Source organism: Sinohyriopsis cumingii, chromosome 17 (genome assembly GCF_028554795.1).
Source record: "Sinohyriopsis cumingii isolate HCF-2022 chromosome 17, ASM2855479v2, whole genome shotgun sequence".
Classification (NCBI taxonomy): Eukaryota; Metazoa; Mollusca; class Bivalvia; order Unionida; family Unionidae; genus Sinohyriopsis; species Sinohyriopsis cumingii.
This window is the reverse complement of record NC_142977.1, coordinates 14,602,952-14,619,611: the sequence shown is the minus strand read 5'-3', so window position 1 is coordinate 14,619,611 and position 16,660 is coordinate 14,602,952. Positions and strand designations below refer to the sequence as shown.

General features: G+C 35.3%; 1 long non-coding RNA gene across 5 annotated transcripts in view; it reads left to right on the top strand.

Moving 5' to 3' along the window:
* Nucleotides 1-2,714, top strand: part of LOC149777793 (uncharacterized) — a 37,608-nt gene extending 34,894 nt beyond the window's left edge. For 4 of the 5 annotated variants that reach the window (XR_016415312.1, XR_016415309.1, XR_016415311.1 and 1 more), the window contains 5 exons: nucleotides 41-130; nucleotides 992-1,188; nucleotides 1,696-1,853; nucleotides 2,050-2,156; nucleotides 2,605-2,714. This is a non-coding gene — a long non-coding RNA (uncharacterized LOC149777793). The remainder of the gene's footprint in view (nucleotides 1-40; nucleotides 131-991; nucleotides 1,189-1,695; nucleotides 1,854-2,049; nucleotides 2,157-2,604) is intronic. The other variant, XR_016415313.1, reaches the window with a different exon arrangement.
* The last annotated feature ends 13,946 nt before the right edge of the window (nucleotides 2,715-16,660 follow it).

Here is a 16,660-nt window from a genome sequence, read left to right as displayed (position 1 = left end):
TAATGCAATTAAGGACTAGTGATTATTTTTATACATTTAGCTGCATCGAGAAGGACAACACCATCACCATCCCCATCCACTCTGGAGTGGAGAATATAAAGATTTCTCTCTGCCAGTTCCTCTGCAAGTAGTAAGTATTGAGGATGGAAAAAAATGTACATTATAGAATAATGAAACAAATACAACAGGTGTTGACTTTTATATAATCTCTTATTTCATTTACAGCTTACTAAATACGAGTAAGTCAATTATACACTGTATTCATGAATTTAATTCTCATCTAAGGTAGTAGAACTGTTTTATGTTTGACAAAATGTTGGGCAATTTGTGGCAGTACACTAAAAACACATTTTGTAGCATTTAAAAATGCTTATGTTCAATGCACGTAAAACTCATTGGTTTGTTGTCACTTCAGTTGGTAATAGTTTTGTCGTCTTGTAGACATTTTGAATGTTAGTGTTCAATGCTAAGGTCATATACATTGAGTCAACATCAACATTTGTTTGGAAAATGGAAGATTATGACATGAAAGCACAAGCTCTTGTAGCTTAGATATTGTTATTTCAGAACATTGTGAGATGTTAATTAATTAAATTATAGGTCATAAAACATACTGTTCAAGACTTATTTGTGCAAATAAACAATGAATTGTTTTTCATTGATGTGTCGACTGTTCATCATTCCATTGGTTTTTTTTATTTTCCTTTCTTATGTATACCATTGTTTTCTGTAAGTCAGACGCCTAAACCATCTACATTGAATGCAGACTTTACAGACACCAGCAGTGAAACAACATATCCAGGGAATAAAAACATAAAGGATTATAGGGAAAAGTTTTATTTATTTTCAAATAAACTGTACAAAAACCATGTATTTCATTCCGTAAATATTTTTCATTGTTAAACCCATGTTCACTGTACAGATCTTTATAAGGAGTTTATAATAATGATCTTGATCTTTCAAAACTAATTTCATCACAAATCTCTTACAGATTTCCAGTTCAATGTACTTATGAAACTGGACACAAATGTTGAGAATTTGTTGGAGCAGCTGGCCCTCCAAGTTCATACACAAGGCCCAGACACAGAATATAGAGAAGAAATTCTTGCAATGCCATGTGATTCAGTGGAGGAACTAGAAGGCCTTTGCCAGAGGTTGGAGGAGAATCCCAAACTCTCCAAGAAGATGGTAAATTGGGGCCTTATTTTCTATTTTAAAAAACTGTTATAACCTTTATTTGCTGTTGTGAACCTCAATATGCATTATGCAAGTTCTGTGGTGCCTGTATAATTATTTTTGAGGGTGGGGTGAACATGTAGTGGTCAGCTGTTTTGTCTTATAGATGTAGGCCAAAACATGTTTAGAGATGAACATGTAACAGGTATTTTACTACATACACTATTACATATTATGTGGCTATTTTAATTCAATCCTTGAGTGAATGTCATTTATGAAGTTAATAGATTCACGGTGGTTAATTTGGTTTATAATTGCTGTTAGTACATTGTGTTGCATAGTTAATGTTATCAAATTTTTTTCAAGTTAGAGAAAATAAATTTGCTTGCAAAACCATGGCAAAAAATAACCATATACAAGCATATTTTGTCACATCGATCATGAAATACTACTACTAATAATAATATCAAAATCAAAAAATAGTAATATTATTATTATTATTATTATTATTATTTTCAGATATGCTACTTGAGCTCCCTTGGCAGGTTTACAATTGGGGATAGTGTCTGCAGGATGATGAAAAAGCTTGGAACAAAAAGACTGGCCAGAGTATAGTCCAAAGGGACGTAAAGGGAAAAAAGCATTTCAAGAGCTTGTGATATGTCAGGTTTTGATAAGTAAGTATGGCTTGATTTAAATTGTGTTTTTCATGTGACTTGCCAGAGGTTTTTAAATGAATTGATAAAGTAACTTGAGACCACATTTCAAAGTACATGTTTTAAAAATATTCCATTGATTATTGCTGGCATTTAGAAAAATGCAATGCATCCTTTGTTGTGAAACTTATTTTAAAACATTGTATTACTCTTGCAGAAGCCTGCTTGAAAAATAATGGCAAAGCAAAGGCAAATGGAATGGAAGAGGCCATATCAGAGACCCTCAAATATGCACCCAGCCAACGCAGAATGATAAAAAACAAGGTAGTCCAACTGACTCTTATTTCATCAATATTGGATTCAATTTCGTCTTTTAAAGCATAGTATTTGCAAAGCGGATGCATTTCTAAACTGATAACAAAATCAGCTTATCCTATTGCCCAGGACTATCAGAGCTAGAGTACAGCTAACTACAATATACATACATCTTGTCTGATCGGACAAGTGCCTCCATTTGGAATTTTTATTCACATGAAATATTTGGACAAAATAAATTCATCTTTGCGCAAATTGATTGCACCATCCACTTGCCAGAAATAACAAGTGCAAAGTTACCTTGTATCTTGGCTTAATGATATTAAGGGAAGCACAAGTGCAGTGAAGAAAATTTCATACATTTTTATAATGCTGATTAACATGACTTCTGCATATGTAAGTAGTGCTGAGATGATATGACTTTATTTAAGCATTACAATTTTGTTTTAATTTGCAGGTGCCTGAGCAGAAGAAGTAATAGATAAACTTTACAGTGGAGTTGGAGACTGATTATGATTCATAATCTTAATTAAATCTAGAAAATAAACATTAAAGTCATATTAAAATATCTGTTGTATTGTTTCCTTCTTTCATTTTTCTCTTAAAAACAAATGTCTGAACCTTTAGTCTGTAAATTCAGTGGATTCCTTATCAGCCCATCTACTTTTACCTTACACCATGCTACTTTAAAAAAAAAATGAATTATCCCCATTGGGGTAGGTCTTCCCAACTCCTCACCCTACTTTGTCAACTTACCTGCCACATTTAAATCTAATGGAAGGCCCTGCTGTAAAACCTGTTAGTAAAACTACCCAACAAGAGGATTTCATACATTTGCAACTCCTAGATGGATGGTAATGTTTTCATTTTTGTAATGTAGATTTGGACATTCTTGCCACCAGTATGGAATATGTGTTTCAGAAACACAAGCAGCTTTCATCAGGTTTGCATATAGGTTTTATATGTTGTGAGTATGTTGTAGGAAGTTTTTTTTAATAACATTATACAGCATTCCAGCAAGTTCACCAAATCACATTGCCACAACGTTATATGACGTTGCCACAATCTTATGGCAATGTTATTTCAACATGTAACTGTTAGCTCTGTTACACCTCTCCATGATGATGACACTGACAGCCTGGAAGAGGACCGCTCCCACAGACTATTATGAAAGCAAGTTCAATTACAAATTTTATTAAATCTCTCTAGGTCTTCATTGCTTTCATGGCCAAATACATGGAAATGGAGGAAAATGAGGGAAGATCATATGATCTGAAGCCAGTGGAAATGGCAGAAAAGTGTCTGTATTGTTCACCAACTACACCTTGTTCTTACAAAATGTGGCTGTTACACATTCCCATGATGATGTCACTGACAGCCATCAGTGAGGAATGCTCCAACAAGCATAATACAAATTGCTTCCATTGTAATTGTTACAATTCCATTCTGACCGCTCCGATGTCCTAGTGGTTAGAGCATCCGCCTCAGAAGCGGGAGGTCATGGGTTCAAACCCCAGCCAAGTCATACCAAAGACTTACAAAAATGGTATTGACAGCTGCCTCGCTAGACGCTCAGCATTAAGAGGTTAGTGTTAGGACTGGTCGGCCTGGTGTCAGGATAATGTGACTGGGTGCAACATCATACTACATGTTTGCAGCATGATGCCCCAGTGCTATACATCACTATAAACTGCCACACTGCAGACATCATAGCAATATGACTGAAAAATTATTCAAGCTACGTTAAAAATCCAATCACACACACACAATTCCATTCTATGATCCAGAACGGACACTAATTCCATACTACAGTTCTTGCATTTCAATCCAATTTTGCTTTTGAAATGTAGTGCCACTCGATTCATAATGAACCCATTCATTTCAAACACTCGCAAATACTTATTATTCCTGTCTACAACTGAAAAATATCTATATAAAAAAACGTGTAACTGTGTTTTATGCAAGGGCATGGACATGCACAAAAACTTGCACTTGAAGCTTGAATAAAACCCCGACTTTGGATAAGACTTTACCCATCGATTACTCCAGCTTGGGGTAAATTCCGACCATGGCGATTTATTATATATCCATTGACTGCTCCAGCTTGAAGGCAAAATCCAAACACATCCCGAAAAAGATAACAAGTATAACTGCTCTTTACCTTCTGTAAATGCCACTTGAGCTTCCTGATGCTGTTGTATCTGCCATTTGACAGAATCACGAATGTGGATATATTTCTTAATTGCCTCTAGTTGTTGAGCTAGTTTAGGTGTATGAAATTCCATAGTGCAGACTCACTTATTATTAATATTACAACAGTGATTTAATTACACATCACCTGTCAGCACACCAATGATAAGTCAGTTATTTTATAACACATCAACAAGCTTGCCCCTTGCACCCCACCTTTTAATTTGGGCACCTGTGGACATGAATCTGCAAGGCTCAAATTGTCATTTTAATATAAGATCTCAACATTTTTAAGGCCTTAATTTTAAAGACTGATCCTTAAAACCCCCAAAAGGTCAGTTCACCCCAACCCGTCTGGTGGATACAAGGCTCAGATTGGCATTTTACGAGGTTTGTTTACCCCTGTCCCTGCTGGTTAGAAGTACATAATAAATACAAAGTAGAACCTTGGTATGCATTTTCTTTGGCCATGTTTCTCATTTCCTCACACTTGTTTTGAAATCCTTATGTTATCAACTGGGTCACCAGCCTTCATTTAGAGTAACAGCAAGTACATATATATTTAGGTCAAAGGAAACACAATAAAAATGTTTGATTTAACAATGACATATTTGCCTCAGGTCTGTGATCCTGAAGTGAATATTAACTGTCCATTTATTTTCTTGGCTTTTCTTTGCTAGGAAATTGATAATAGAGATTTCTGCAATGGTGAAGGCAATGTAAAAATTGGTTACTATAACATACTTTTTACGCCATGTTTGAAAAAATAAATCCAATGGAAAGGTTATAGTCTGAAAATCTTCATTAAATTAAGTTAATATAGGGGAAAAAACTTTAAGAGTCCATAAATATTTTTCAGTGCTGAATAAAGATATAACACTTTCTGCTGTGCTTTTAATAGTTTCTGGCAGCATGCAAAATTTCTAGAACTATAATGTATAAATGTTCTCAAAAGATTATGTTAATATGGGGGAAAAATCTGTTATGAAATAAACCGACAAGATCTTGTATGAATTCATGTTATCTTTAAATATGATATTGGTGTGAAAATATCTGGAAGGAAAAACAAGATGGTGCCACTCACACATACAATGTGGTTGCCACAGTGGCCATATTAATAAACTTTTTATCACTACTTCTGAATGGATAATTGTGTCAGCGTGTCAACATGTGTACAAAATACTTATGTTGATGTCTAGCAGGTCCTGAATGAGAATTATGGTGCTGTACAGACATCCTATAAGGCCACCAATGTGGCCATCCTGAAAATCTTGTTATCACTACTTCTCCTGAATGAATCGTCATATCAGTGAAAGACTTCTTATGTCTAGTTGGACGTAAATGAAAATGGTGCCAATCTAACCTCCAATATGGCTGTTTTAATGGGCATCTGGAAAACCCTTTCCTTGCTACTTCTCCTAGATGGCTGGTCATTTTGACATTGTGCTTTCACTAGATGACCTATTTGATGTCTAGTTGGCCGTAAATGGAACTATGCATATGGTTTTGATGTCTAGTTGGTCCTAAATGTGGTTTTTGCTCATAGACTTCTAATGGTATTATAGTTGGTTCCGCAATGAAACTGCTGTACAAAATTAAAAGGTCTTCTCGCTTTGTACCAAGTTTGGATACAATTATCTTCACCAGCTAGGATTTCTTGATCCTCTCTTTTATACATCAACCCTTGGCATATGTAGTTAGCTAAAACAGTATTTTGAACAATTAATTGCCCTCTTGCAAATAAAATCCCAATTGCATGCTTTTACCAATGTGAGAGCTTCTTATATAAGTAGCTAAGTATTCAGTAACTGAATTTCCACATCCACATGCATCAACTCAGAATTAAAAGTTGCAAAACATATACAAATTGGAAAATCTTGAGACATGTGTCACTTTGCATGGTGGGTGTTATGATTTAAATGCAACAAGGATTTTGAATTAGGGTTAATTTCTTTAAGCTGTATTCAATCATGGGGCCCTGGGTTATAGAATGGTCTAGGCATACACATCACTCAAACTAATCAACTCTCTCTAGTCCAACCAATGTGTGTATATGAGAAAGCTTGCCAGTAGCGTTATGTGTGTTGATTTCCTCCAATAAATATGCTGGCTGCCATGTAAAGCCTATGATGTCCTGAAAAATGGTGTTAAGCTCCATACAAGCAAGCTAAACAATCAATGATGTAATGGAACAGTAGACACCATTTTAGCTAAATATGCCAAGAATTGATTTAGAGACTTGGTTAGTGATGATGACTTAAAATTGGCAAGAGATTAAAAAGATAAAAGAAATGACCTTTCATGGCACTGTAATATAACAAATGAGGAAAAACAAAAGTATATTGCATCTGAACCTTTTGCTTTTTCACAGTTTCAATTTAATTTAAGTCATAACGCCCCTTATTTTGCCTTACCAAACATATAGCAAGTTATTACCTTAAGCCCTAGCACTGATAATGCCTCACAAGTAAGCAGTCTTTTATGCAGTCTCAGGTCTGAGTATATGTCTAGCAATACTTATGTCCAGTTTGTTTATAAAATTCTTTCTCACATGGTACAGTTTTCAGAGAGACGCGATAAATTCAACAAGTGTGGTAATGAAGGAACAGGCATTCTTTATTTATGCACACATCCCAAAGGTACATTGCTATGTTTGAATCAACACTGAACTGAAGAATGGAGCATCAGCTGCATCAATTAAAATATTGTGGCCCACACAAAATACTGCAAGGACGGTGAACTATTTATGAGTGCAATGGGCATGAATTACTGTAGCAGACTGGAGGAAGTAATCTGAATTTATTAATATCTTGAAGCTAAATATAGTAAAGTTTTCATCTATAATCTGTGGAATCGTTTTTACACACAGTTTGCAGGATTTGTCTTTGGGTCATTGTTTTTCTTTTTCTTCATCTTTCTAGCTTATGGTATCTTGATAAGTCTTATGGTGCCATGCAACTGCACTTGATGATTACCATAGCCAGTGACATTGTATCAAATCTTCTGGGATCAGATGATTCAATGCAAATTCCACATAACCTATCACCATCCCACTTACTAAGTTATTTTGCCTAAAAAATAATAAAAACAATCTGGTCTGATGTATTGATAGCGTTCTGAATGACCATAATATATTCTCTGTATCTACCCTAGAAAATCCTGAGTGGATCGCTGTTTGGTTTTAATAAACCAAAGTAATCCAATGAAAGGCACTTTGCAGACACAAGTGTCTGTTTCCTGTATGCAGTGATTAAATGATAGTAATATGTCTTTATTTTTTAAAACTGATGATACATATGATCGCCTTCAATGTGCAATATTAGTTATATTAATTAACGAGTGGGCAATATTTGAATTTCAAAGATAAAGTGTATGCCATGATCACTTTAGTAGGATGATTTGTCAAGTGAGGTGATCTTTTCTGTTAGAATAAATATTGTTAACTAAACTATTTTCGCAAGTTATGACATAAGAATAATTCAAAGAAAGAAAATTTATTAAATTGAGCATATAAAATGTAAGACTGCAACAGAGTCTAGATGAACTATTTCTTCAGAGACATAATCCAGACTCTGTGGCAGCAACATTATCAAATAGGACACAACTAAGAGACAAACACATTTTCAGTCACAATGGTTTGACAATTATCAATGGCTTGAATTCATTGACTATGAAGGCAAAGTGATTTGTAGTTACAACAAAAAAGTTCCCAAACTGTCACAGATTTTAAATTCTACCAGTGGACTTGTAAGTGTAACTGACAAATTCAGGATTTAATCAAGCCAGTCTCATGATAGTTTTATACCTAATAAAGCAAAATGTAGCACAGTATATTCATGACACTTAGGCCAGCATGTACAAAATATTCCTCAAGTTACAGTTGCTAGCACTCCACTAAGAAATGTCATTTTATAATAAATAAAAATGTAATGGAAAAAAAAATCGATAAAGTGATTGCACTCTTTAACATAGCCTACAACCTAACTCAATAATGAAAATGATTTGGTTCATTATATCTTTGTGTTTTATGAAATAAATGCATATATCTGATTGAATTTTAGGCAAGAGACTGAACTTTTGGGTTAAGTTAAAATGTATGTGGAACAAATGCATTTTCTAAAACCACTTGTATCAGTGTGCATTGTGACTTTTCTTTAAGATAACTGTAAATGGTACTGGGTATATTATCATTTTCTTCAACTGCACACTGTTGTCTTCCATTTGATTTGATGACTTACAGCTATACTGTCTACACAGTAGGCCTCAGCATCAGAAAAAATCTGTATACTTCAGTTACAGCTGAAATAAGTTTTGCATTAGCAGCTGAATCAGACAAAAAAGGTTGTGTTCTGGTGTGTGAATAGAAATGGCTAAAAGTAATACAGACAAAAGCCATAAGAGTACACAAGTTACATATGAAAACCACCAATTCGCTTGCATGTGTGGCATACAAGTGCAAAGATTTGCTTCATGTTTATTTGTGTACACACATTATTCAACTCATAAGATATTTTAAGAGCTATTTCTCTATTGTATGCATAATTCATTTACAAATATGATTAGTGGGCCACACCAAAGGCCATACTATTAGTTCACTTGGCAATATGGTAACGTCAGCTGAAAAGCATAATCATCCATTAAAAGAGCATTATGATATGAAAATTAGGTATTTAGAACATATAGATTTTTCTTTTCCAAATGGAGTCCAAGTAATTATTGCCCAATCCAGGTATAATTTTGTACACAAGTAAAGAACAAAATAAGATAAATCTTCATTTATTTGCAATTGATAATACACTTCTTAATGAATATACACTTTTACATTTATTTTGTATCACTTGAATAAACAATATTTCTTTCAGTTCATTTTAAACTTTTATTTTATATCACTTGAGTAAACAGTATCTCTTTTGTTTCATTTAACACTTAGAAACAGGTTCTTCGAGTTACAATAATCAACTTTGGAAACAATAAACAAACTGGAACTTTTGACCTAATTATATTACATTTACTAGGGTTAAAACAATAAATTCCATAACATAATAAATTAACAGTTCCAGTTAATCAAACACAAAATCATCTTTTATACAGGGTGTGAACTGTTAATATTTAGAGGATAAAGCTTATAGTTTCCAAATCGATTGAAGCTTACATGTTGCAGTTGCTGGCACATATCTATTTCCAGCATGGTTTGCATACATTCCACCTTTAATAATTTTGTTACTTCCCCACCACCCCATTCAGTAACAAGTATCAAAAATCAGGATCATTCTAAGGCAAAGTTTGTAACTTGTGTACCACAGTCATCAGAGAGACAAAGATGCAAAACTTTATGATGCCTGTCAAAGGAAGAAAACAATTTGTTGTTTTCCCAAGTTTTGAACCAGTTAACTTGAATTCTCAGACCATCAATTGCTACAGCCCCATTAATTACAATTGTTAGGGAATAATGAGAACTCACCTTCAGTTATCTGTGTATATATATATAATTTTAATAACCAAGAATACTGCATGCCTAGGAACATTATAGCATTCAATGGTAAAGTCAGAACTGAGATGAGAGAATTAAACAAGCATAGTACATGACATAATATATCCATAAACTATTGACTGGGAAAAATACTACAGAACACCATTTCTGCTGGCAGTAAGATGTTGAACCTATATGTCATAAATATCAGGTTGGACATCTAGGACCAGTAATATTCATAATGGGTAGTAATCCCCCCTCCCGCCCCCCCCCCCAATTGAGAAGGGCCTGATTTGTAATCTCAGCCACCCAACATATCACAGCCTTTATAGTACTTGAAACAAATATTGAGTAATAGTAAAACAAACTCTGAAAGTTATTAAAACCAATTTGTTGTATTTCCATAACTCTGCTTAGTTAACTGTGCAAGCAGACTTAAACATATCAGTGTATGACAGTTAAATTGAGCTATAGCATCGATTAACAGAAGCAGCAGAGAGGGTGAACAGACCACTTAAGGGAATGGTCACCTTTATGTTTAGACCACAAAAAAAAACAGTGGCCACTCATAGAGGTCAATACCACATCTACGATTATTGTTTGTCCCAAACAGAACCGTAGACGCCCCCTCTCTGCTGCTCAATAATCCTGGGAATCTTCATCTGAATCCTGGGAATCTTCATCTGTTTCATCTTTATTTGTTTTATGTTTCAAGTAATATTCAAGTTCTGATGGTGGTTTTTCTATTTTTGGATTTATGTTCTTTCTTTTTTTGTAATATATCATCAAACTTCTGTATCGATCTCCACCACAATTTTTGCAAATCTGATATAATCCTCTAACGCCGTTGTTACAACCAACACAACTTCGTGAAGGTTTTTCTTTATAAGATAATTATGTTTCTTGCAATATTCTCCACGACATTTTTTATCACGGTTCCTTGACGCAGCCACGTACAATTGTTCATTATCAGTTTAATTTTATCATCACCTTGTTATCCAAATATTTTATCAAGTCCAATACGATATCTTGTTCTAGGATCGTGCAAATTTATTGTTATAAACCCGTGCGGAGTAGTTTGCGCTCGTGAAAAGAAGTTTCTGAATTTAATTATATCCATATCTCCGCTGCACCAAGTTTGATGAATATTTCGCAACGTGTGTGTGTCTACGCCATTAAACACAACTAAAATATTACAGTTATCTCTGATCACTTTTGGTATTTGTGTGTATCGTTGAGTAACGTAGATCACATCTGTATTTTTATGTCTACCACGGGAAAATATTCTGGCTGGATTTGACTGTTTATCTAGCATCACATCGTCGTATACAACTAAATTATTAATAAATCCGTCTAAAACATCTACGGACGGTGCTTCATCAATATCTGTTATAAACTCTATAACATCATTATTTTCGTCCAGTAATCGCGCGTTTTCGTTAAAATCTTTAAGTACTTCATAACATCGTTGATCATCAGCGGATGGTGCTACCAAATACAACTTATCCCATTTCAACCATCTCATTATCAGATTAAGTAATAATTGCGTCTTACCCGATCCAGATGGTCCCATGATAATCATTCTGATGGAATTCGGTAGTGCAGGATGGTGCTTAACTGGCTTTCGCTGCCGAGTTGCTGAGAAATCAATTATATCCATATATGTTATAACATGAATCTATATTGTTTACGCTGTAAAGTTAAAACTCCAACCACTGATTTAGCTACGGTTGTAACAAAAAATAAAAAAATAGCGTATGGTGGAAAATGTTCTGTATGTGGTAGAAAGAAATTTTCGTTTTTACCTAATAGGCGCGGTGGTGATATTGCTAATTTGATGTCAAAGTTTCCAGGTGCTCCATGGGCTAAATACAGCGGAGAAAAACATCTACCAGGATATAATTATTGCGGTCCTGGTACTCGACTCGATATCAGGCTTGATAATCAGGATCAACCAAAACCAGGCGAGGAACCAATAAATGCTATTGATCGAGCTTGTCATGCTCATGATGTAGCTTATAAGAGTAAAAATCTACAAGATAGGCATATTGCAGATGTGAAATTAATTCATGCACTAAATTCTATAAAAAATAAAAATATCAGAGAATCATTAGCTAATTGGTTAGTAAGATCTGCGATGAAAAGTAAATTAGCGCTAGGGGCTGGTAATATATAATGGAATCGATTTATTATTCACCAATTGGATACTGGAAGGGTAAAGCAGCAATTAGTAAACTTTCTGATGCAGCAGCGGTTAAACATTCTACTGCTAGCGCGTGGTTGTCCAGCAGGCAATATGGCAAATTTATCTACCACGTCCTAAACAAATTAAGTACGCGTATTTCGATGTCAGCGTTCCCAATGAAGTTCATCAAGCTGATATTCTGTTTTTACCGCATGATACTGTGCGTGGAAAAACGTACAAGTACGCGTTAACTGTCATTGACGTTGCAAGTAGATATAAAGAAGCAGAACCGTTAGCGACTAAAACAGCTGCTGAAGTAGCTGACGCATTTAAACGAATTTATCAACGAGGTGGTCTGCGATGGCCACAATTATTGCAGGTTGATCCTGGCAAGGAATTTCTTGGTCCAGTATCATCGTTGATGAAACAACATAATACCAAAATACGACGAGGACATACTGCAATTCATCGTGATCAGGCAATTGTTGAGCGATTTAATCGAACACTCGCTGAGCGGTTATTTGGATATCAATACGCGAAGGAATTTATTCAGGATAAAAGATCTCGTGAATGGGCTGCAAGATTACCAAACGTGATAGCTGCGCTAAATAGCGAGATCACACGAACAACCAACATGAAACCCATTAGCGCGGTCACAAAAAAAATATACCAACACAACGAAAAGGTATTGAAAAACAAAAAATATTGGGTGATGTTACAGTTAGATATTTATATGAGCCCGGTGGTAGCGCGAGAGCGACTGATCCTATTTGGAGTGTTACCACACACAAAATATCTACCGTGACAAGATCCTCAGGTAGATCTGCAATCTACAGATTAGATTCGGCTGCTCCTCAACGCGGATTTGTACGTGAACAATTACAAGTAATCCCCACGGATACACAATTACCGCCAAAATCACTTCGCTGATTTCGATCACTTAACTAGCGCTAGTGCCTGCACCCCGACGTCGATTACACTCAAGACAGGTCAACATGATATTTTCTCGTGTATGACCGCGACTATTATCTTTTCTATCTACGGTAAATTGTCTTGAGTCATTACTCGAATACCGCCATGACATTATACAATTACAACTTGTGCAATGATTATTCTGCTGCTGTTTTAACTCAATAATAAATTCAACATCAAGATCAAAGTCACGTTTATTTTTTTTATCAGATTGTTTGTATCCGATTAGTTTTTTTCTTATTATATCATCATCGATGATGTTAAATTTATCAACGATTTCAGGAATTATAATTCTACGTAATTGAGATATTTTTCTGACCCTCGATACCGCTAAATAAACTAAATTTGACCACTCGATGTGATCGTCTACAATCCAGACTCGTGTATCAGAAATAGTTAATCCCTGAGACGAGTGGATTGTCATGGCGTATCCCAACACCCATGGAGATTTGTCAGCGTGTAATGCATCTTCGACCACACTGATATCAACGGCGACAATATCATTTAATACGAGATTATGTTTCCTTGATTCTGTCTGTCCTGGAATATCAACATTAATATTCTGTTTTGGTGTATCTGATGGTCTATAACACAACGGTACGGGTAATTCTGAATATTTTTCTTTATGTAGTTGAAATAACTGTTGTTGTAAATTGTCTCTGATTATTTTTCTACTTGCTACGATCAAATCTGTGGGTCTCCATAAATTTAAAAAATCACTCATTGAGGTCTCTGAGATCACTCCACGTATTATTTCACACTGAATTTTGTTTGTAATCTGATTAATTTTTTAAACTCCTTTAAATTTGCATCGAGAGCTCTATGATCATCATCTATTTCTTCATAATAATCAACGAAATTTTTTAACCAATCATGTGGAGATGGTCCAACAAAAGGCGGCGGTTGACCATGATCGCCACACATTATTATGGCGGTATTTTTCGTCAACAACCAATCAAGAAACGTTTTTAATGTATCCAACGACACCGTACATATCTCGTCCCAAATAATTATTTTAGGTATATATTTTTCTCCTATCCGTTCAGGAGTTCATGTATCCACGCGCCACCGAAAGAAACTATGATACGTGCACGATTGTACTTGCCGCTGTTTCATCTCACGTGCGAGTCTATGTGTGGGTGTCAGCACGATAATATCTGAATTTCTAAAAACATTAATCGCTCGAGTCGTTTTGCCGCATCCACCAGGTCCGTTGAGATATACTGTCTTATATCTAGTTATTGGATCACTCAACGATGGCGCTTTCGATATTTCTGATATTTTATTACCCTTACGATAAAAATCTCTCATTGGAACATCTGCTGATTCTGTGTAATTGTGTAATAGTTCCTTTTTTATTCTCCACGAACCCCATCGTTCATCATCACCTGTAAATTTCATAACAGGTTCTAAATATTTACTTGAAATATAAAATGAGTCTGTTGCGACTCTGACTGCGGTCTTGGGAAATCTATTAATCATCGATAATAAATTTATGGAAACATAAGCCAACATGGAAGATCTTAGATGAGTATACTGTGGGGAGACGTCATTTACGTAACTAACGATCGTACCCAATTTTGTTCCGTCGGATAAATAAACACTTTCTCGATTTACAAATATATTTTTCGCTGTTGTATCAGCGATTATAAAATCGTACTCGGCATCATCTAAAATTAATCGTGCGTGATGTCTTTTATAATCATATGCACCACCTTGAGTAAATTTGCCTATAATTTTTCTACCGAGATCTTTTGCGGTTTTGAGTTTATTGGGAATATCATCCTTAAACTCGCTAACAACTTCAGAATCTGACATGGGCAACCAAACTTTGGTCTGTGCATGATATGATATAATCGCCTCACTGACCACCAACGATGTCAGTATCATACAATCCAGCATATATCGTAACAAAACTATAGGTGCCCAACGTTTTTCACAAAAATGTCTACCAAACCAAACATAACAAATCTTGTGAAGATTTTCGTTAAACTCGAATGATTCAATACAGGCGAATCCAGTCAGATCAAATTCAGGTAATGGTCCATTAATTGCCACTCGCGTCATCTCGTTTGTAGGGTGACCAAATTTTTCAAAGTACACAGAACAATCTCCGCATCCCAGAAAACTTCCTGGATAACATGCAACCATATCAACCGAAATAACATCATTGTAATTATATTTGGTATTCCATAATCCGCCATGTCCGTATTCGACGCAACTTGCGCGTACGTCCTCGAGTAAATCAAATCGTGTTGGTTTCCATGAATTTTTTTCTCTAGCAAAATGAGCCGCAACAGATGGAACGGTAAAACAATTAGTTAGTAATTTGTCAGTATTTTCCGTGGAGTGCTTGCACTCTAAAAACATCTCCGCAAGATTTTTCATCTCGTCATGGAGGGATTCTGTGCGATATATTTCACCATTTGGTCTGACAAACTGATCAAATTCACCTTCCTCATTACTTTTAAATAACCATAACGATACAGGATCGTTTTTACTTATTTCGTTAATAAAATCAAACATATCTGCCCCAGAATTATCTGGGGGGTAAAATCTAACAGTTCGATCACGTGGAAATATTGTTACTGCGTTAGTCCATGCGTGCGCGTTATGATCGATAATATTTATTGGAGCTCCTTTCGATTTATATTTGGATTCATACAGAATTTCTCCCGTTATTGTCGCTACGGTTATTGGAAATTTTAATAGTTTTCCTAGTTCAGCAACATCTTTTATTGTAGCACCAGTATCCTTAACTGAATCAGCCCACGAGTTTATTTTTTTACGTCTTAAATCAGTTAATCCATTTCCACGCATCGCGTTTGTAAAGTGTTCTATTACTCGTTCAGCTACACAATTTAACCTTGAAAATTTCATCGGCGCTAGTTTATCAACGCTGGGTTTTTTATTTATCTCATAGATTCCATAAATAACCGCTGTTACAGGATACGCTCGCTCATAATACGGTTTGTCAATACCCGTCAGTAGACCCGGTTTGGAATTTTTACTTAATATGACAGTTTTATTATTACCAAGGACAGGATCATATTTGTCACGGATAATCCAACTACCTGTTTCTGTTAGTACAATAAATTTTACTCTGAAGAAATATTTTTGATTACCCTCGTATTCAGCGATGTAGTTAATGATAGTTGCCGCTCGCTTGTCGTTCATTGTGGCGTCCGTAACAGAGTCGACACTGACTTTGTCAGCGTTGCGTATAATCTTGAACGTTGACCATGTATGAGATGCACCATCCGTGTAAAATTCCTTCTTGGCGTCGTGAATTTTCGAGATCAGACTTTTATTTTTCGGATCAACCAAATCTCGCACTGGCAAGTCAGAAGATAATCTGTCGAGGTTGAATTTATATTTAACAGGCCTAGTTTGGGATAATCTCTCAAACTCGTTCATATAATTAAAACAAATATTTAAATAAAGAAAATTATATATATATACAATGTCTCAATGCAAATGGTTGATGATTGGCTCAGTAAATCGATGCAACAAATCCTGCAGAGGTGAATTTTGTTGGATGCACTCACAAAACATACGACGAGGAAGTCTAGGACCACTACCATGTCTGCGGTGTGGTATTGGAGTGCGAGGAAAAACAAAATTATGTGGAAAGTGCGGCGGAAAACGGTTCAGAGAACTTAAATGATATTATGACAAAAAAAATAATAGCGGTGA